Source organism: Ptychodera flava, chromosome 16 (assembly GCF_041260155.1).
Source record: "Ptychodera flava strain L36383 chromosome 16, AS_Pfla_20210202, whole genome shotgun sequence".
Lineage (NCBI taxonomy): Eukaryota > Metazoa > Hemichordata > Enteropneusta > Ptychoderidae > Ptychodera > Ptychodera flava.
Genome location: NC_091943.1, coordinates 19,843,647 through 19,867,559, shown reverse-complemented (window position 1 = coordinate 19,867,559; position 23,913 = coordinate 19,843,647). Strand labels below are relative to the sequence as shown.

The window sequence follows — 23,913 nt, the reverse complement described above, 5'->3', positions numbered from 1 at the left end:
TTACCCCTACCCCTTATGTTACACACGGATATATGGCATACCGCGTAATAAGAAAACAAGCTCATGCACCCACTAAATCTCAAGACACATACTTTTAATGTTGTTTTCTTGTTTATTGCACTGAGTTCTTCCAAAAAATATTTAAATACCTTATGAAAAATTGTTTGGAGGAACGGGAACTTAATTATTGCGTGTGAAATTTCGCAAATTTTACGATTTATCGGCCAATGACCGATATAAAGTCTAATTGACGTTCGAATATTAATTAATCCCTATTAAGTTATATATCAATGAAAAGGCCATGATCTTGGCTTTCTAAAAATGTAACGTTTATAGTATTTTATTGTTTCTGTTTCCGTCGAGCGGTAGATACGTGACCCCTACCCCATCGTTGAAATCCAAGATGGCGGCCAAGATGGCGGCAAAGATGGCGCCAAATGAACCCCATGGGACACGATTTGATTTTGGGAACATCAAAATTCATTAAATATAGACCCTAAGGATTACAAAAATGTAGGTTAAAAAATACATCCATGGGGTGCATGGGAACCCTACCTTCCGACCCGACTAATATATTTAATTCGGACGCTTATTTGTGTTCCTACTTTCAGTGTTCGTTATTTATTATTATATTATTATTATTATATTATTATTATTATTATTATTATTATTATTATTTAATTGTATGTAGATATTTTTATATTTATTATATTTCTCAGTTATTCCCTTTCATTTTTCTCTCGTTTAATTCGGAATCTGTTTGCGTTTTTGATATATATTTTCATTTCTGTACAACTTTCTATAGAGCAATAGTGAATAAACAATGGTTTGAAAACTACTACTACTACTACTACTACTACTACTACCAACCTTCATTTATTAATGTCGATAAATCAGTAGGTTTTGAAATCCTCTTTTAATGAAGGTCAAAAAATATAACATCTATCATGACACTCCAGTGAAATAAACAACAGACATAAAAGACATAAAAGCAAGTGGTTGATTTACAACTATGCGATGGGCAAGACTTGTCTGCAGTTTGCTGTGAGTTCGTGTCGTTGCCTTCATTTAAGTTACTCCACTGATATCGTCTCCATGGTGATTTGCCAAAATCTGATCAGGACCGTCACGATCAGCAAGGGGGTAAAGAAAACGGCCTGACGGTATAGGCTCGTTTTGTTATGTGGCAGGGACGCTGGATCTGTTTTTGAAACACTTTGACGACATATTTCATCCATTCCCCAGAGGGAGGCGGTGAGCAGTAATAAACGCCAGTCATGTGTACTTGGAAACTCTTTGACTGTTCACCCTATCGTAAAATACAGTATTATTCAATATCCTGCTCAATGTCGGGGTTTATTCAGTCCATCGTTTGTGTAACATGACCAACGTTTTCACACATAATAGAGGTACAAGGCTCTATACATGTTCACATTTCTTTTACGCTGATGGAATATTAAATCTTTTAATGGGTCGCACTCTGTGTTATTGCTAGTGGAATATTTCCTGCGATAAATTCTCATCTTATATAAGATTGATCTTGTGCATATTGATTACGCTCAAGTACATAGTCGGCCGGCACATGGGAAGGGAAAACCCACTCCCCTAGTGAGAAAAAGTTGAAGATTTAACACGTTTACTGCAAATTCATTCCTTTTTACACAAAAAGTGACAACTGGGGAAGAGAACTTTGTTTGCATGAGATGGTGATAATGTCACAGTAATACAGGCCATGATGATAAACTGAATACGAAACAAGAGCTGAATGATTGATAAACGTACCGTGTGCACTTTTGTCTGGCCGTAACGACGAGGTTTGCAGAATTGCACAATTTTCAAACAAGTTATCATGACTGGAAATAGCTGACAATTTCTTTGTGATTATAGCGGGTCAATTTAGCCAGCGGCAGGCTATAAACGGAACGACATGCAAAACACACTATTCAAAAGTTATATTTGGAACCAAACTTCCCCTTCAAAGTGAACGACCTGTGGATTTTCAGTCTGCGAAATATAACTTCAAGTTGGTTATTATCGTAATTTAATTGAAATGCACCACACAATGTGTCATTTTGTGAAAAGTAAAGCCTTGGGAATGAATAAAATATTTATCTACTGATTGACGCCAGTGGTATTTTACTGCAATACATGACAACACTCAAGCCGACATGTAACGGTCAGCGATGGAATGTCTCACAGTCGCTGGGGAATCTCAGTCGGGTCTCTTCTCAAATCACGGGAACATATAAATTGTGTTCACATCTGAGTTGCATTTCCTTCATGCCCATGTGTTCGTGAATGTTTGACGGCGATTTTGTTCTGCCCCAATCATTGTAGCTTCACCTCCCACAACAGATCACATGTCACAGTGACGACAATGTAAGAAAGCGATATAACGTCCCATGCTAGATGACCGCGCCATACCATACTATGCAGTGCAAAATGAATCACGTTGGACTGCAATTCTATAACTTGTCTTATCCCGTAATTTTATCATGTATACACCTATACACCGTTTTTTATACACACACAGACCCACCGTTCATATATATATATATATATATATATATATATATATATATATATATATATATATATATATATATATATATATATATATATATATAACACAAAATTACTTCAAGTACAAAGTAATGATATATGTTACTTAAGTTTCATGCATCCTGCAATCATCAGACAGAAGAAGAAGTGAAAGGATTCTTAGCTCAACAGTCATATATATGTCAAACAACGACTACTTACCAACATTTGGTTTTACTGTTATTTACATTATTTAAATGCATAATTCATTTGTTGTCAAGATACCAACGATCCTACTGTTATTTAATACAATACTATGGAAAAATTTACTTGAAATTACTGATAGTAAACTAAAAAGTTGGAATTTAGTAATAATTTGTAATGTTGCGAATTTTAATCAAAAACTTCCATTAAAATTCACTTCCTTGGTTTTTTCCACAATTTATTTCAAAGTAAATGCCATGGACTTATTTTTAGTAATTCTTAGGAAGGAATAGTGATAAAAATAGTGAGTCATGCACTATGTTGCATCTATTAACCGATGCGTTTGATTGCCTAATGCGCCAAAGCAAGCAAGGCTATAAGTTACAAATCCGTTGACTTTGTCACCGGATTATCACCGGATAAACTTTGACAAAATCGACAACGAACGCACCAGCAAGGATACACTCGATGGGGTGAGGAGTATTAAACACGCTGGAACATTTAACACATTAAACAAAATATGAGATCAAGACAGCATAAAAAGGTGACTCAAAGTTAGTCAAGTTTGAAGATTTCCTGGTTAGTGGGTGCTGGAACAATTGAAATCATGCGCCTCTAAAAGTCAAACCATCAAAAGTTTTAGTAAACCTTTAAATATCTTTTTTCCTCTTCTCGGTAACTTCGTCTTTTAACGATTTAGAGTCGCGCCAATTTTCCATTTCTCCGTCATGTCACACTATGTGAAAAAGCCAGAATCCATCAAGCATTGTTGTGGATTCCTCCGTGGATTCAATCAGAATCCAAGGGAATCCAGAGATATCCATTGTGGGTACTCAGGGAATCCTAAGGTATCCAATTATGGATTCTTCTATATACGGAACACTTTTAGAATCCACATCAGATCCATTACAGCATTTAATGGATTCCATAAGACAGTCTCCTGAATAATCCTGTGCAGGATTTCAATGGATTCTGCGTGAAATTAGTGATCATGGGAATCCACCCTCTTGCCTTAAATTTTCCCATGGTACCTTGCGTGAAATCGAATAAAATATCACTGCTCTGCTGTCATTCCTTTTAATTTTTTGAATTTCTCATGAATCGATATTTACTTGAAACAGTAACCTGTACCTTTTGCACATTTTGTACTGTTTCATCATTTTATTTTCATAATTGTATACCAAAATAACCTTGTATTCTGCTTCTAAACATGCGCTCTGTATCCTTTATGTTATTTTTGACAGATCCATTTCAAAAGGCCTTACTTCAGTGCAATTATCAACAATTACACTGGTAATGATGCATAGACATGCTTAGAAATAGATATGGGGCAGTTAGTTCTATTATGGGGAAACAAACAGGACCAAGTTGATATATATGTACAGCGCGGATATTTAATATCTTTTCTGCATTCTTCCATTTTGTGTTTACAGAATTATGTGCAGGCATATTGCCATAGGATGGTATGCACAATATCTACCATTATTGATTAAAATGTATTACCGGTATTCTCATGATATACTAGTATTCTTTCATTTTACTCATACTCACATGTTACACTACACACATCAACAATTTAAGTTCATACAACTGTTATGCAATTAAAAAATAATGTCCTTTTTATTCACTGAATAATACTAATCCAATGAAATATTTACAATAATTGACACATGTGTTAAACAAAAGCTGCGGTTTCTGAAAAAAAATCACAAACAATAATATAACCAGACTTTTTGAAACCAATATTTCAAGTCATTTATTGAACGTCTGTACAATTGTAGCAGCGATTTAAAAAAAAAAGACTTGGCAAAAGACAATGGTAAAAATTTTGCCAAATATACAATTATGCAAACTTCACCACAATTTGAAACAGTCTTACTGAGCTGTACCCTAAAAACCTCCACACCAACTTTCAAATCAATTGGAGTTGTGGTCTCAGAGAAGCTTTCTTGACCAAGAATAGAAAAAATTCCCAAAAAATACAATTATACAAATAATCACTGTTTATGACTCGTCGGTGTAATAACATGAGTACAGCCTGTATCTAGTAAATAAAATTCAAAAGTTGAGTGGTCTTTGTTCAAAACTAAAAATGCATCATTGAGCTTTTAGCAGAATCAAGAAAATGCAAAAACATATGCTTATACATTAACATTGTCCTGTATTGAGTTGTCAGCGCTGTTGATATTGTCATTTGTCTGTATAACGGCTCATGGCCCACAGTACAATCAATTACCCACAATGCTGTTCGATTTGTACCAACGACGTTAGTTTTCTTGTAACTTTTTCAGTTCTGCATAAAAGCAATAATGTGAAGTCTCACGATAATTGATTAATTATATTTATTAAAAGTACGTTGAAATATTGCAGTATAAATTTCAAAGAAACCATTAAATAACCACAAAAGTCACATTCTTCAGGTACTACAAATGTCACAGTTTTGGGAAGCAAGTTATTACCAACTGAAGGGGTCATTCTCTGAAAATAGTTAGCATGTAAATTTCTTTTGTCTTTTCTATTTGGAAAAAATCAATATCCTTTCGTTTCATAAAACAGGTGCAACAATTCTCCCTACTTTCCATCACTTTATTCTGTATGGCTGAGGACACAATCAGTGGAAAATTTACAAAAATCCTTTCTCTTCTCTCAATCAAGCACAATTTTCTTAATCCTTTACAATGGGAATTGAGAAGAAAGGTGTTTTATAAAGTACGTTCTCAGAATTTCTACACGTGGTCCAGGAATTTGTCTACACATGGGAGACATGGTAGACTTCACAGGGGAATCTACATTGGTACAAATCATGATGTATTGTGGGAAATCTCTAGTACTGTGTGGCCCACCATCCTCATCTTCAGGCTCTGGTCTGATTGGGGCCACGCCCTCAATGCAAGGTAGCCTCAATATGCATTTCCTTTGATGCAAGTGTTTTTCCATAATGTACGTAGTTTCACTTCTCTCTCTATCCCATGGCAAGTGTCTCCGAATAAAGGCACCACCCTTGCAACTTCTGTCCTGCTCGCTGTCCTCAGAAGAAACACACACAACTACCAAATGTCTTCAGCTTCATGCTAGTCCTTGGATAGCCCCGTTTGCGTCCTTCAATTTCTGTAAATAACGATACACAGAATAAATCATCAGAATTGTACATTATCCATTTAGTTTGTTTTGTTTAAATCTTTGTATTTATAGACCTTTGATAATTCATTTGAAAGTACTTCATTAGACTAGAATGGTTAAAAGTTGATATGTATGCAAGAAATTTGATTTCTGAATCTCACTGAAATGTTGATTCACTATACACTGGAGTCTATGAGAAAACTATGAATAATTTTTTTACAATGCTTAACAAACACATTCTGTGCTTTCTGAGGTGTTTGACAATTGATACAAATGTACTTGATTCAAATAGGGTGTTTGAAGGTTCAGATGTGGACAACAGTAATGATATTGGAATTTCAACTAAACATTTCTATTTTCATGGTACTAGTGGTCAACAGGTCACTGTTAAATATTTCCCTGACAAAACTTGCTATATCTTTAATATGTAAGTAATAGAAATTGTTCATTGCTCTCAGTGAGCTCGATTTACAATAAGACAAGCCTCAGAGTTGCCAAGGCAAGATGTTTAGTGGCAGATAATTATACTTTTGTTCAGATTTACAGTTAAATGACTACCGAGAGTGAAATAATGCAGCGAATCATTTTATCTCCCAAAAAATGTTTTGACACTTAAACTACTTTTTAACAATTTAAAGTGAACCCCAACCCATTCAAATTGTGCTGGCTGTAATAACTGAATGCTCCCTTGATGAATAAACTGGTCATCTATGTACTGTTGCACAACTGACAAGTTTATGCATAATATACAAATATGAAGATAAAAATGTTTTTTCACTGATTCATTGCCTATTTTATTATTTACTAAATATTCCTGTTTTTGTTAGGAGAGACTAACATCAATGTATCTCCAAGACACATGGTGTATGGTCGTGCTTCCACTATTAATTTTGCAAAACATATCATCAATTAATGCTTCAGCAAATGGACCAAGTCTTTGTACGTTGGTCGAGAACTAATACAGTAAGACATATACGTTAGAATATTAAATCTGTCAAATTAGGATGGAATATTGAGGTAGAAATATTTTTGTACCATGCAGCTTGACCTACAGTGCCTTGTAACATTTACATATATTGAACTAAAAAGAGGGCATGTCATGCTGGGGAATCACCCAAATCAAAGACTGAACTGACTGCGTATGGGTGCCAGTATGGATTAAAGGCAGGGGGACTCGGAGCCTATAAATACCCCCTATCTCCCTGGGCATTCATAATCCAACATGAGTGGCACATGGTAACAGCATCAACGAATGCTCCCGAAAATCTGGAGTTTTCAACAACCAAAGAGTAAATTAAAGCATGTTCCAACATATTACTTTTGTGAATACTTGTGGCATCACCTTGTTGGTGAAATTCTCTCATTATATCCATTTTAAGTTGATTTTTGATGCGAAAACTGCTGCGATGCTGTGGACGTGTTCGAAGCATTCAAAGAACAATAGGGGAAAGCTTTCAAACAGCTGCCAATCACGAGGGGATGCACGATCAAACATTTGTTGTGTCAATCAGATCGATACGATGTCAACAATGAATAAACATTTTTACCACTGAGCCTTTTATACCGTCCAGAAATTTCAAAGCTACAATTTTTTTACCCTGACATATAATACAACGACCTTGCACAATAATGATCATTCCACTGCTTCTGTTGGGTTTTGTTGGTTTTTTAAATTCGCTCCGTGGCCCCAGTAGATTTTTTTCAATATGATACACAATTTGAATTTTTTTCAAGGTAAATTTAGTATATTCTCTTGTCCAGTTAGAGTAGACGTCGAGCCCGGCACTGTTGACTGAGATCGGGCTTGGGGTCATTTAATCCTGCAACCTGAAGAGTTCTGTATGATCATCGTTCAGCATTTGGGTGATTTTTGTTTGGTCAAAGTAATCAGTAACAATGTACGCAAGATTCCTTATGTTGTTTTTGTCACCATCATACACGTATACGAACGGTTTTCGATTAAAAATGGTAAAATATCCAGTGCTTGTAAATGCATGCACAGATTCTTCAGTGACTGTTTATGCAGCAGTCGTCGATTCGACAAGGATTTGCCACCATGTAAACTGTAAACACCGCGTCAACAGTCCCAGGTATGTAGGAGTATCTCAAACTATACACTCCGAGTTCCAAAACCCTGTCGGACTTGCAAGTCCGAGTACCCGGACTTGCATACTCCGAGTAAACCTGCTTACTCGGATTTGTATACTCCGAGTACATGGCCTACTCGGACTTGAATACGCCGAGTAATACGTGTTCCTATAAATGCATATTTTGCCATGCCGGACAAGAAACGATCTGTCGAAAAAAGTATTTATTACTCACAGAGTTTACGGCTAGCGCGGATCGATATGTCGAAAATCTGCTCTTTTGAAAAAAAAAATCATTTTCACGATGTCTTGTAATCTGTTGCGCAATGTATATTTAACCACGGTCCCTCCACAAGGAGGGACCGGGACCGTGATTTTACCCTCAGAAGAAAGCTACTGCCACGGCCGGCGGCAAAGTTTTTGAAAGATGACTTAGACGTAACATTTGCATTAAAAACCAATAAATTTCAGGCAAGTCCAGTCAGTTACTCAGTTCGATATCACAATCGGTCCAGCGAACTTAAATCAATGCATGACATCACAGGTCAAGTCAGGTCATTATTTACGACCAAGTGGTCACTCGCACTCGGTTCATACCATAGACGAGCGCACTGTGCTCATTTTATTTTGAAAAATTACTAGTTTAATTATTTTATCAAGATATAATATGCCTAAAATGCTTGGGCAAGTTTATCATGGCCTCGCTACGCCAGCAAACCACGGCCATGACGTCACAGGTCGACAGGTCATTCAATTATGGCGTCCGTGTTCTAATAACTTGCCGCGCTGCATCGCGGTGATCTTGAAACGTTTTTGTGCCCAATTCAAGTCATGTATCAATCAGGATCTGATCCGGTAATGAAACGAAAAGACAAGACAAACTCATAATTTGCGTGACGGTAGCTACACTCGACGATGACTTGAGCGTGTTGTACAAGATACACAGATCGGATCAGAGGTCAGACAGATTGCGTTAACAACTCTTTTCTCTGAGCGACTGGAAATGCACTGCAGTGTATACGCTGTTCCTGTGTTTTTTCCAGCATTGTTTTTTTCTATAAGCAAGTGTAACTCGACGTATTCAAGTCCGAGTAGGTCATGTACTCGGAGTATACAAGTCCGAGTAAGCAGTTTTACTCGGAGTATGCAAGTCCAAGTACTCGGACTTGTAAGTCCGACTCGGTTTTGGAACTCGGAGTATGCTGTTGAAGGCACTCTTACTACATACCTCACAGTCCATAAAAAAATTTCATGCTAAATCGAGTTAGATAACAATTGCCTTGCAGTAGGAAAGGTAAGTCCACCATCCGTAAAAGTTGTTGATCTGAAAAATCTTCACTGTGCACCAACTACATGAGTGGCTGTTATAGTTGTACACGTAGTTCCATGGGCTTTCCATTGTCCTTTGTTACGAGCTATGTTCAAAGTGCGTCAAGGTATGAATATTTTCATTTTGAAGTACCGGGTACATTGATTTTGTTCAAAACCACTGCCTGTTTGTTCCTTGTGTTTTTTTTTGTGTCCCTAACGTTGACTGGCTCTATGTGTGTACGGTACAAACATAGCAGTCGAGATTAAGATTTCCTGGATAAATAGATACACTCATAGTTTATTCCGCCTCTGATGCAAAGATACACACTGTTTTAGATGTGCCACTCCTAGGCCCTGGGATCAAATTCAATACCTTTAAGAGTTAATCTGTTGGTGCTTGAACTAGAAGTCATCGCTGATGACATAGTCTCCACTGGATTGTAGTTTAGGTTTAAGTTTATAGGAAAATAGTTTCATACTATTTTAGTAAAAGATAAAATTATGGTTTTTGAGCATGTCATGAAATCTGGAACATGTTATCAGAACAGAAGCTTGTTTCATCTTTCATTACACAATTTGCAACAAACTCTCTAACGACAGTTTGTCTTGTGATATTGTTTAGATGTTTTGTTTCTCGTACAAAGTTCATAAAGTACACTTCAAGGATTCCTTCAGTAATATTTTGGCAAGTGTTGGGAGACAGAGTTAAAAAGAACATTTCTTAGGTTTGACTATGCAATTATTGTATGTCATGTACATTTGTGTTTGGAACTCATGTACGAGCCCCCTTAAGTTGTTTCAACACTCTGCTTCTTTATATAAAATTGCAGACTTTACACATTTCATTGTGATTTCAAAGTTTGACATGGGCTAAGCTACATCACTATCAATTACATTTGTATCTTCAAAAGAAGATTATAAACGCAGATTTTGTTGCTTATTGCTGTTAGCTAGGTGCTCTGCAAATATAACCAAACATCAACGGTCAACTTATAGTAAAATTGTCTTACTTTGTGTTGTAATGGTTCTGCTTAACCATGTTCATGTACCATAATTCACCAACACTGGTGCTTTGGTTAGCATGTCCTTCAAAGTTCACAACTTTAAACAAAACATAGGGCCAAAGTCCCTGAAGCTACTATAGACATGGATACAAAATTAAGTATCAGTATTTTCATCCTATTAACCAAGCACATTTTAACTTTCAAATTAACATTGTAAGTAAGTTCTGTTGAATAAGTTGAGACTGTACATACTCAGAGAAAGCACACTGAAGAGACAACTGTTTGAAACTTAAGAAGTTCAAGGTCATCAAAAGCATTATAAGGAATCATGTAACTTTCATTGCACTGTTTACACAGATTGCATAATTGCTATAAATAGCACATGAGGAATCTTACAGCCTAGCTTTACCAGAAAAACCCTATCACTTTGACCACTCTTTTAATTGACCACTCTATTTTTTTCCTCAAAAAGTAATTTTATTTTATCCTTACCAAGTCAACCATAAATGGAAATTAGAACTTTCTCTATCTCTATTGACTATTTTGAGCAATTTCTTTTAGATATTAAACATACAGGACACAATATATGACAGTTCAGAATATGTCAAAGTTGGGATTCAGGAAAGTTGCCTTTACATGTTTTAATCCTCCAAGATGGTAAGCATTTCACTATGAACTGTCAAAAAAAGTTGAACTTTCTGATAATTCTACAATAAAATTATTTTGGCTTTGATGATTTCCTAATTATTCAATTATTTAAAATCATATTAATTATTTTTTTCTGGGTGAATTGATAGGGTTTATACAGTACAAGAATTACACACAATGTAAGTCAAATTTTGACCAAAAATGACAAAAAAATTCCTTAAAAATACAGATTTGCATATTTCATCACAACTTGAACAATCTAAGTTGGGTTACCCCTAGGGACCTGTATACCAAATAACAAAGCTGTCTGACCAGTGGTTATGAAGAAGAAGATTTTTTACCAAAAACGCCTTTTTTGGCATTAATTTGCCTATTTTCAAGTATATAAAAAAATTAAAAAAAATAGTTTCTCAAAATCATATTTTTCATCTACACAACAAATATCAAATCAGTAAGTACTGTGGTTCTCAAGATATTTGAGTGGACGGACGCCTCACAAACGGACATACATACATACATACATACATACATACATACATACATACATACATACAGACTGACGACGGACGCCGGACGGATACCCATCCCAATAGCTTCTATAGACTATAGTCTATAGTAGCTAAAAACTTATCAGTGCAGACTTTGTACATGTGTATGAAGTACATACCTCTCATATTCTTCTCAGTTGTTGGCATGCCTTTTCGTGTGACTCTGTCATTCCTTGGGGCACTACACTTTTCTTATTTGTTCAACGCCTAATAAATATCTCCACGGGACCTGCAACTTGCAAGGAAATAAATAAAAAGAGTTAAAAATCCTACTGTGAAAAATTAAATTATCTTAAAACACAGATGATGAATCATCAGATTTCACGTGACAATAATGACGATGAATCACCATATTAATCTGACAGTCCATCAACACATATTTGAATCAGAAATATATCAAGCGTTTTCATTGCCTGAAAAGGCTCAACTTCATTGGATTCACACTGCACTATGCATTCCTGCAGTATCTCAGAGCTGGTAGACTGTCAGACCATTGATGAAAAATTGACTCTTTTTACATCAATGGTCATATCAATATCTAAAATGTGCATGTTGAAAGTAACACCACATTTCATTTTCAGCAGAAACAGAAATAAAATGACATATCATGTTTAGGTAAGATTAAATTAATCTCATGTTAACTTAAGCCCCCACTAGCTGTATCTTCTAGCATTGTTTTTATGATTTTAACGTCAAGCCAAAATAAGTTTGTGAGAATGTTCTAATTTTGGTGATGTATACACTTATTATTAACTAACACTGGGACTGTACATGCAATTTTGGACAAGATAAAGATTGCAATGTGATTAAATATTTGCCAAAACATTAAATCCCATCACAGTGCATACAAGCAAAAACCCTGTATACTGTGCATATCTGCACTGAAATCTTCACACAAACTGCACAAAGCAGTCCAATGTAATGCACAGAGCATTGTGCAATTCATGCGATAAAATGTTGAATGGCCCTTACTTCATCATTTGATGGGCCACTCAGGGCGCAACATTCTCTGAATTGTTTGGTCACACAGAGTTCATGCTAATGCATGTAGTTCATACATTCCCGCAGTGAAGTTGGGCTCACCTCAGTCATACCGGTAGTGTGAAATGTTAAACAAGTTCAATACCCAACACTGTAGCTAACAGAGGTGGAGGTCTGAAGTTTAGTGGAAAGAGATGATTGATTATGTTAACTAAGATTTCTGCTAAAATATCAAGCGACCAGGATGACATTTGACCCAGCCAATATGGCTATAGGTCTGATTTTTGCTGGACGGCCATCATGGGAGGAAAGTGTACAGCAAAAAACATCAAGTAACCAGGATGACCTCTGACCTGAATTTAACTTATTTGCCAGTATTAGTGCAATAGCCTTCATATTTGGTGGGATGAGGCGTCACATCATGAATTACTTAAGATCTGTCAAATAAAATATTATTGACGTTGACTATAGCACGTACAGGGACAGCATAACGATTGGGGAGAGTCACTTTTCTCAGCATCGTTTTGAAAAATTCGCCCTCCCTCCCTATAAATTTTTTTCCAGTCCCTTACCGGCCAGCACAGTTTGAATTCGTGAACACACATATCACAGGTCACCACTTTATGCACATACAAGGCCTCATTAAATGTGATTTAACAGTGAAGATTAATCGATAAAGTGAATTAGAGTGAAAATGCACCTATTTCTACTAGCTTAAAATGCTAATCATGCAAAACTGAACTTTGGCTCGCGGCACGTGAATTAGCCTTATCCGTGGTCGTACAGGTAACTCTCTTGTGCTGCAGTGTATGAGTAATTGTCTATGTTTGCAAAGCAGGGGCACTCTCGGAGAAATCCTACCGGTGCGCACAGTAAAAATCACAGTCCTTAGCAATTTGTAGAGTTGTGCAAGTCCAACATATCAATAATTTGTCACACAAGTTACATAAACGATACTATAGGGCAGAATTCAGAAAACCAGGACAAAATGGGGAGATACATGTATTTTGAGGTAAACAAATTTCAAGACTTACAGCTAGTGGTTCTTTAACCCTTTGAACCCGGCTCAGACATAAATGTCTGATGACGTCATAGAGTACCAGGGGGTCAGGGTGCAATGGGTTAAACATGCTAGTCGTCATGTACATGTAACTTTGCATTATTTATAACCTTCTAAATTAATACTATTATTGTGACAAAGGAAATAAATTGACAACATAAATCATTAAATGTAATGTCTCCTATGACTATAGAAAAAAAAGGTCAAAAAATATCAATGGGCCCTATTCTGTCCTTGAGCCATTGTGCATACATAAATTTGAGCTTGAATAAGTGGACTTGTGGGATTGAATTAAAAAATCGGCCAACATTCAACTGATTACAGTTTCAAAAGAAAATAAAGGATAGCAAATCTTCATTATCTTATTATTAACCTTCATGCACAGCCATTTTGAGTAGAGGTTCAACAAACAATAGAGCGTATAAATCATGTGTTCCTTGGATTACTTTTCATGGAGACTGAACAGAAATTACAGGGGGTAAGGCCTTTTTTGGGGTCCATTTTTTAAAAAAGTATTTTGAATTGTCATGCATGCCTTTGGGGCAGGGTTACCATTTTTTGCGCAACTATTGAAACTATTTGAAAACAGGATGTGGCCAATACAGTGCTTTACTAAAAAAATATCAAATTTAATACATTGGAATCTGTTAGGCAAAATATTGACAGTTTTCCCCTATGCAACATGCATTTTATGTACATTTATCCATGTTTGATAATTTATGTAATTCTAGTAGTTGGAATTTGGATGCAAAATACATCTGTGTACAAAAAATTTGATTTTTGGATTATTCAATATACATTGTAGTCCATGAGGAAACCATGATTTTTTTGCAATAAATCAATAGCTATATCTGTGTGTTTATAGATGCTTAATTATTGATATTAATGCCAGTGTTCGAAATTTGTGGAAAAAATCAACCAGTCACCAGGACTGGTAACTTCAAAAAGTTGCCTGTCCTGCCAAAAACTTACCAGTCCTGATACTGCGATTGCTTTTTGTGCCTAAGTATTTTTGTTATGCGCTGTTGAGTAGGATGAATTTACGGGAAAGAAAACTGTCTTGCCATAAAATTTGAATGGGAGCCCAGAGAAAAAATAGCAGACATATTTTTAAAGAAGACTCCCCACGCTAAAGTCAACCTGTCCGCAAGACTGGTAACCTTTTTATTTTACAAGTCCTGCAGAAAAACAACCAGTCTCGAACTGCCGGACAGGTGTTATTTTGAACACTGTTAATACACTTGATTAGATTGAGCTGGTTACTAGTGAATGTGTGTTCAAGAAATTTGATTTTGGAATTTCACCGGAATGTTGATTCACTAAACATGTACATTCTGGTCTCTGAAGAAAATATGAAAAGGTATTTTGAAATACAACACAAGCTAAATCTGTGCTTATATATATGTTTGGCAATTGAAAATGTGCACAATGAGAATATTGGTTGAAAGAACAGATGTGAACAAAAAATGTGATATTTGTCTTTCACCCTAGTGATTTTTTGTAAAGGTTAAAAGTATTCTTTAACAGTTCAAAGTTAAATGAGAACTTATATGTCAATTATTAAGATATCATTTATACAGACTGTGACTCACAGGGCACATGAAAATTTTGGAGGGACAATCTTTTCCTTGCTAACACTTTTTGAAGGGTCATTATTTTCCATTTTATAAGGCACTTTTGCTGATCCCTGGGATTGCTTTTGTTTAAGTATGTAGGAGGACTACCTTTTGTTTTCCATTGAAACTGTAATCTGGTTGGTAAATTTTCTGGTGAGACAATCTGGTGCCAACACAGGCCTCTAAAAACACCAATCAATCCCCCCACCCGTAATTTTTGTCCAGTCCCTGACAGGTATCAACACTCATTAGCATAAAGTGACCCGGAAATTCGATGTTCATTATTCGTTTGAAATTATCAGGAATATCGATGATTTAAAACAAACAAACGTTCGATACTGTGCCAGATACAGATTTTGCTGGACACGTTTATACCAGAAGGAGTAGACGTATCCCATCCCAGACACTTGGCTGGTCAAGAATAAGTGAATAGCTATACAATACTGTACATACATACCTGGTAAATTGTAAGCTTACACGAGAACCGTTCAGCTCACAGGCTCTAGAGTCAATGCAGGCGAACCGCTAGCCGCCACTGATACAATAAAAATCAAAAGGTGTGTAACAGCGGCAGCCATGCACGGAGCCCGAGTAAATTTCAACAGACGGTTTCGCCCTCTTTTATCTCAAATACAACTTGCTTATTGGGGTTGATCGATGCTCCAGTTCATCAACTTCATGAAAAATCACACCAATATCCAAAATCTCTCTGTTAAGTCCATGAAAAAGCTGTGTTTTCGGAGCAGTGTCAGCTAGGAAACGCTGTTATCATACATGACCCACATTGACCTATCACGAAATGTTCTGATTGGTTGTTACTTTTAAGGGATACGTCATCCGTTTCAGGGGGTGCTACACTCGAGAGATTTAGTTACACGTAATTACGTTCGATCAGTATCCGAAACGTCTTTGTCATGCAGTGTGCGAAACTCATGCAAAATCTCTACTGGCCCAGCGGGCCAGTAACTTTAAAAAATCACTGGCCCTGAAGGAAATCAACTGGTCCGATCATCAGGTCAAATCCAAATATAGTGGAGATATATACCTGCGCTCAGTCTAGGGGCCAAGAATATGATGGGATTGAAAAATAAATAAAGACACCACTTCAAAATCCTAACATCAAACTGTTTTTTTATGCCTTTTAATTCTTTTATTCTTTTTTAATTGTTCAAATGAAGATGACTATCAAAACCGAAAGTTGGGGCAACTGATCTCAGTGTTGAAAAACATGAAATCAGTAAAAGGTTAAGCACTACACATAAACGTTTCCATTTCCTAAAATAGCTTTCACAACAAATATTTCTAACATTGAGAAATAGAGCACAAGCGTGGGCTTGAAACACGTCCCAACACAGAAATGCTAAGCATCCAGAACTCCGATCAGGGATGGGTAAGTTTTGGCAGCACAAACGCCGGATCACACACAAATGGAGTCAATACAACACTTGACTCACGATTCTGACTTCTCCCTTTTGAGGGACTCATCATTAAAGTCAATGAAGGGAATACAAAAATTAGGTCAACTGATAAAGAGAAATAATACTGAAATGTCCAAACCCACGTTAAACATGCCGGAAAATGCCGAGAGAGTTTGACCGGTTAAGAAGGGCTTGACTACGCAGTTTCTGCGTAGTGAAGCTTCATTACGTATTCATGGTGACCCCTGGCCAGCTGTCAATAACTTTGGGGGCTTTTGTCTTTTGGCCTGCTTTGCATATGCGTCGTTGGACACGACCTGCCAATCACCCAGGTAGTCAATTAAACTATTAATTGACTGTTTACCGACCCAATTAACACTATCCAGCAGTATCAGTCATATTTTAATCGCGTGGCCCGGGTGGGCACAACGTAGGAACGCGTGTATTTCTGTGTGTACGTTTCACTTGTGGTGTTGTTTGTACCATCGTGTGTCCTTGTTTCACCTACAGCATTACCTTCAAGGTGACAGGCTTACTATTAATGTTCAGTATCATTGCACCGAGTTCTGCCCACGGTGAAAAACCACCTGTTTTGCCTACTAATTACTGCCCGTCGCTGCCCGTCCTGAGTGTAGCCTATCTATAGCTACAGTAATCACATAAATCATTTATCAGTTTTGATATATACTCCTAAATTGTAAGTTTGATCAAATCGAGACCACATTCAAGGGCTATGCAGACTGTCCATGTAAGCACACACGGTGACAAGAAGGCGGCAAACACCTACTCACCAAGCACATCGAATCGGCGAAAAGAAGCATAAAAAGCTAGGCTTATCGGCAAAACAAACGCGCCAAGCTCTAACAAAAACCCATACCAAGCGGCCCTTTTCAGGGCCACCAAATACTCCAAAAAGGGAACTACCAAAAATACGATAAGATGACATAGAACACACAAACACTTAAAAGAAATAACAAAAATCGTACACATAACAAACAACTGAAACACAACATTAAATACAAAATAAACAATCACAGTAACAGAAAACATGGCCGTGGAAATAAATCAGCTATTTCCAAAGAAAAGCCGACAACAACATGAAATTCAACAACAACCTATCATCGCTCAAACTATGAAACTCCGAAAAATAGTACTAGGCAAAAGCCTTAAAATTCATTCGGACACCAACAAAACCAAACAGAATAAAACCACCTCAGGATTTCAACAAATAAAGTCGTATAATGTGACTACGCTACATCGTGAGACACAAACAATCGCAACAACACCATTCAAAGAAAAGTCAAATTGGACTCACGAACAACAAAAAAACAAAAACTTGAAAGCTATCTGAAGCTGCTAAACTCGCACTTCTAGAGATACCCTTTCAAACAAGGAAACAAAACATGTCGCGTGCCAAAAGAATCGCGATAAACCAGCTTGCAAACATTGGACAAATTTTGGGAAAATAACCCTTCGACAAGGGTCAGTTTTTCGTTATTGTCAACACAAACGATTACGTACTCGAATGCGAAAGGCAATTACGTAACACTCAGTATTATACACAACAAGCCAGAACAAACAGTAAACAAAGTAATGAACTATTAATTAAAATGTACGAGAACAAGCACATCAACCAGGATACTTGTAAGTATCTTGATCCAATAAACATAAAATCCGTACCCGCAGTGGTACTTATTGCCTAAAAATTCACAAACCTCCGCAAAAATCTAAAAGACACATCAGTCAAAACAAATTTACCGAAGTAAAGAAATATAGAAAAACAAACCGAACCACCAAACGGACTCACAACGTGACCAAAATTAATATACTTGCCTCGCTAATCGGAAAGCAAGACCACTAAAATGCATTAAAATAAATTTTCACAAACACAAACTAAGGAAAGAATCTACACTGCGACTGATGAGAAACCACACTCGGGTTTCGAAACGCAAGCGTCAAAGGGCGACTCTATCAACTTTTGTAACAACATAGGTCAGGCTGCGTCTCGCCATAAGCTTTCCCCACACAAACAAAAACATTACCGTACACACTAATCCAAACCTTCTACAAATATCCAAGCGAAACAAACATTTCATTAACACAAACAATCGGATAAGAATGTAGGAACACATTTTCGAAACGAATCAAACACAAACTCGACACAAAAACATTTAGGATAGTTAGGTGGGGAGCTGTTTCACATTTTTTACATCTCGCTATACTGTCTATGATTCTAAAAATAAAGTCATCTGCCACTTTTTCTGTATACGCGGTTTGGCAAAACTCATCTCTTCAATCGAAAGTCGGGCGATTTCATGGTTCTTAAGCGTACGTCGAGCTTAAGGAATGTAGTTACATTCGCGATGTTTTATTCGAAAATTGTTATTCCTTCAAGGGCAAATGCACACAATTTATGCTGTTGGAAATACTGGCCGCTCATAAACAAGACAATAAACTCAATATATGTGCATTTTTACTTATATTGTCAAAGTACCACCGACACCCACAAAAAACCAAATGGTTCAGTCCAGGTATTTGCAACTCTGCCATCCGACTGGTCAACAGGAAATCAACCATAGGTGTCTTTTGGCACGCGTATACGCCAGTCACCTAGGCGACGGTAATCTGCACCACTTATCACCATCGGGAAGGTACTCCTCCCCATATACCACTGGTGATCCCACCCTCAAGGCACTGCGTCATTCGACCAAGCATTGTTATTGTAATTTCCTGCATAAAATTAACAGCGAGGTCAACCGGTCAAACTCTCTCGGCATTTTCTCTCATGAAGACAAATCACAAATTTAAAATGTAAGCGTAATCTTTACAGTGACCAACTTGAGGCAAATGGCCATCAAGGTCAATGAAGACGGTACCATGCACAATGTTTAAATATCGGACATTTACTTTTTACTATCGGCGTTTGACGTCCGACATGTATCCGTCATCGTAACGATCTATATATCTGGTCTAAAATCGATACTAGACAATACAAGAATGACTTGCCTCTTGTCGCTGCACGACGGGTTTGAGAAATTGCCTATATTTTACCCCAGGCTGATACATATCGGCGATTTTAGGACTCTTTATAGCTAGGCAATTCTGGAATGACTGTGAAATCAAAGATGTTTACTCGATATTTATCGGCGATTGGGACCCCAATATCGTCACCAGAATGACTCATCTCGTGTCTCGGGCACGTGTGGTCTATTTAAAATCACCGATGTTTATCGGCGATTTCGGGACAAACGTCCGATATATATGTTGGAGATTTGCATTGCCATCTCACAGATCTTGCCAAGCCCGACTTCATCATTGCGGCATCAACTTCGATACTATACTTGTCAAATCGGGGTAAATAATCGATGTATATCTGGGAGATCAAAACCTTACAGATTTGGCCCAGCGGTCTAGCCAGGCCCGACTTCGATAGTCCGACTTTAATTATACGATATTAGACTGTCTAAAAGGTGGGTAAATATCCAATATATATGGAGGTTTCACCATCTTATAAATCTGACCTTAGTTTTAGTCAAGGGTCTATGATCTGACCAAACAATTCTAATTTCGATATTGTGTTGCCCAGTAGCTGCAAATATCCAATATCATATAAGTTGAAGTGTCATCGAAATCCAGTTTACCTCGACACATGCAACTCGATCGATACGCTAATTATTCTTTTATGATCACGACGAGATCTCCACCCTAACACATGTAACGTCTTTCGCTTTGATGCAGTACCGTATCTTTGAATAATTTTGTCAGGTATTTAGCTTAGCAAAACATTCTGGTAAACTTCTGTACAATAGGAAAAGCTACTGGCCCGTCTTTAGGAACAGCAGGACATATTTCAAGAGTTACTGGTACGTCCGGCATGGAAACTGCTGGTCTCCGACCATCGGGTTAGCGTGAATTCCGCACGCTGTTGTCATGTGATAACCAGACGTTGCGTGCGTGTGGAGCAATAGTTTGTAACGTCGAATGACACTTTTACACGTGGTCATAATTACTAATAGTATTTTTTTTATAGATTTTCTAATGATTTCCGCGAATTTTGACAAGCAACCTCGTAGAGTATCACTGTAAATTGGCAATTATCTTTGAGGCCAAAAAAAGAAAATAAATTGTGCTGTTCTGTTCAGATAACATGGTTTTCAAAAATAAGGTAGGTACGTCGGCAGGATTTTTTTTTTCTTTTTACAAAATATTTTATTTTTAAATATGCATTGTTCAGGGGTTCAGGGCGCTCAAACACTGGCCATAACATTTCCAGATCACAATGTACCATATAGGTATATAAAGGAAAAACATAAGACACCCTCTTTCAAGCAAAAATCAAATGCCAAGTATCGAACGTGTGATTTTACGGATTTTCTTTGTTTTTTTTTAGTTCCTTGTTTACGTAGCTCCAAAAAAATTAGGGTCGGCAGATAAAAAATAGAGTAGGTCGGGTTATCGGAACAGCACAATATTTTTTGTTTGACCTAAGAATACTTCGTATTTGCAACAGTACAAGAAGTTCTTGCTATGAGTTTCCTGATACGAACGAAATGTAGTATTCCACATTATATCTGACGCCGTCACAAAGATTTCTGTAAACCATGTAAATAATTTTATCTAATAAGAGAATCGGCAAGTTTAATTCGAGGGTACGACGAACTAAAGTAGTCCTCGCGTAGAGAAAATAATGTTTCTTAGAGCTTGCACGAATTTCGCTTGTTTCACATTGTACTACACATGATCAAAACGAAAACAAAATACTATAGCAGTAGCCTGTACAATATATGCTTCCACTCCGACTTGCACTAGGTGCAAACCCCCTGTTAGGTATGGCAACAAGTCAGGAATGTTAAAGAAAATTTCATTCAAAGTAAGATAAGAAGTGAAAACATTAATGAGGAAAACTGTAAATCTTACTTACCAGTATGAATACGCTGCCATAGCGAAGCTTGTGGTGCGGACAAGTGAAAGTTAACCGATATTTTGAAATTACGTTCGTAAAACCGTCATCCAATCACAAGCTTCCCCTTGTGGGTCATGACCATTGACCCCAGTCAATGTGGGTCATGTATGATAACAGCGTTTCCTAGCTGACACTGCTCCGAAAACACAGCTTTTTCATGGACTTAACAGAGAGATTTTGGATATTGGTGTGATTTTTCATGAAGTTGATGAACTGGAGCATCGATCGACCCCAATAAGCAAGTTGTATTTGAGATAAAAGAGGGCGAAACCGTCTGTTGAAATTTACTCGGGCTCCGTGCATGGCTGCCGCTGTTACACACCTTTTGATTTTTATTGTATCAGTGGCGGCTAGCGGTTCGCCTGCATTGACTCAAGAGCCTGTGGTTCAGCTGATGCAGGACTCTTTGGCGATCACCACACTGGCACTAGATTCAAACGTACCGCATAGTCGTCGAGACGGTCCAGGATTTCAAGATTAGAGTCTTTAGTGGACATTCCTAGACACCGGCGGGACGTGTCAGTACTAAAATATAGACGAACGCAACGTTGAGAAGGCGACGCGACGCTATCCATAACAATGGCGTCTTCTGAGTATGGCTCCCCAAGTGCTCAAATATTCACGAAACGAACTTTGCAAAGAATTTGATAACTATCACTTTTCACTCAATCTTGAAGAAAATGTTATTTTTTTTGCTCTCGTTGAATAAAAATATTGCTAACTGAACCATATATTCGTTTTCGCCAGCTAAAGCATGGAGGTAGAAAGAAAGAGAGCAGCAGGCTACGAGCTAGCTAGGGGGTCAATTTTCATCAACAGGCTGCCAGCTGTGCAGTTTACCTCTCAGCATGTACACAATGGGATTTCGATTTACGCATTTTTTACCTTCATGAATATTCCGGTGGCGAGATCTTTATCAAGATGGTCAAAATATAGCAGCTATTAGGCCTAATTAAAACTTTGGGAAATATGAACACGGTTTGAAATCAGTCTGATATAATAACTACCAACCTGTACATGTAGGCCTACTGACGGGAAAAGCGAAATTCTAGCACTTTTTTATGAAATCCATCATCGTATATCACGGTCGCAATGTACATGCGGGACTGAGCTCAGAGTTCACTATGACTTGACGTTGGATTTAATGGACCACGAAGGTAAATGCAGAAAGTGGAAAAGACATTTTCTTGAGCAATAGTCGCTACAGTCGCGGTATCTTTTCCCATACACCCGCTTTTCCGGAAAAGTGTTTTTAATATAAAAATGTGTACAATGTAAAACCACGGTCCCTCCACAGGGAGGGACCGTGGTAAAACTTCGAAGTTCATCGTCTAAAAGTTGATTTGATATGCAGCAGTACGGTCTATTTTTTATATCAATGGGTATACTGATATTATAAGTTCTCGAAACTAGTACAAATAATTCCCCTAACTCTGAAATTAATGCGCGTTAGTTCAGAATTCATCACGATAGATCGATGCATCAGAATTTACGGATTCATGTGACTGAACTATCTTGTGATTTGTTTGCTAATTGACGTTTCGGCGGCGAAAGTCCAAGGCCCAAAGAAGAAGTATGCAGTCCAATCACATAATTTCGAAGAAATAACCACAGCTTTCCATATAATGTGCGAAATCCGGCCCTGACCAATGCTGCCGTCCTGTTTCCGAGAATAACTTTCGAGCGGTGAAGCTAACAATAACATTGCCACTGAACAGCCTCGACTCGCCTCCGAGTCGATTTTTGATGTGGTTGAAGCACGGTCCTTTGGTTGAATTAAACCACTGGCGAAGAGTATATTGGCAATATTCAAAAACATACCAGTGTGAAATGTAATGCAGATCTCCTGGTTATGTGTCAAATAAGCAATTTTTGTCGCAAGTCATATCTTGTTTTTCAGAAAGTCGAACTCACAAGAGGGCAGATCGTCTGTGCAGCCGACACGAACACAAACTGTCATGATACCGGCTACCAAATACTATCACAAGATAGGCTGTCGTCTACTGACTCCACACATTTGTCATTTGAATGAACGATGTGTGACGAAAAGGGAAGTATCCCATGTTTAACTGCTGTGGCGATATCGATGACAACCCTAACAAATCGTTATGAGACTGCATGAAGAACGAGCGCATTTTGCGAAAGATTATGATCTTAGTCGTTGTTATAAAACGTGCCTGCCTTTGAGAGTCATAATTGCTAAAGTCAACTAAAGGGACTGGTCAGTTTATTCGGCGGGGGGGGGGGGCAGTGGATTCATAGGGGTCACCCCGTTTTAGACTATGATGATTGGGGGGTCACCATGTTTTTTGAAATCTCCAATTGGGGAGGGGTTCAGTCTGTTTTAGAATTTTGACACGGACTCATACTTGCCTACAATGCATCGTGCAAGCGACAAATTTCATCATTCAG

At 37.5% G+C, this 23,913-nt stretch overlaps 1 long non-coding RNA gene across 4 annotated transcripts; it reads right to left on the bottom strand.

The window, feature by feature from the left end:
* Window positions 1–4,347: 4,347 nt before the first annotated feature.
* On the bottom strand, window positions 4,348–22,097 carry LOC139114232 (uncharacterized). 4 transcript variants are annotated; one of them, XR_011547834.1, is made up of 3 exons: window positions 21,460–22,097; window positions 11,583–11,692; window positions 4,348–5,853 (listed from the first exon to the last, which is right to left on the bottom strand). It is a non-coding gene; the product is annotated as an uncharacterized lncRNA (long non-coding RNA). The 4 variants fall into 4 exon arrangements; XR_011547833.1 differs by having other exon boundaries at window positions 11,583–11,698; window positions 21,460–21,474; XR_011547831.1 differs by lacking the exon at window positions 21,460–22,097 and adding an exon at window positions 15,578–15,915.
* Window positions 22,098–23,913: the final 1,816 nt, after the last annotated feature.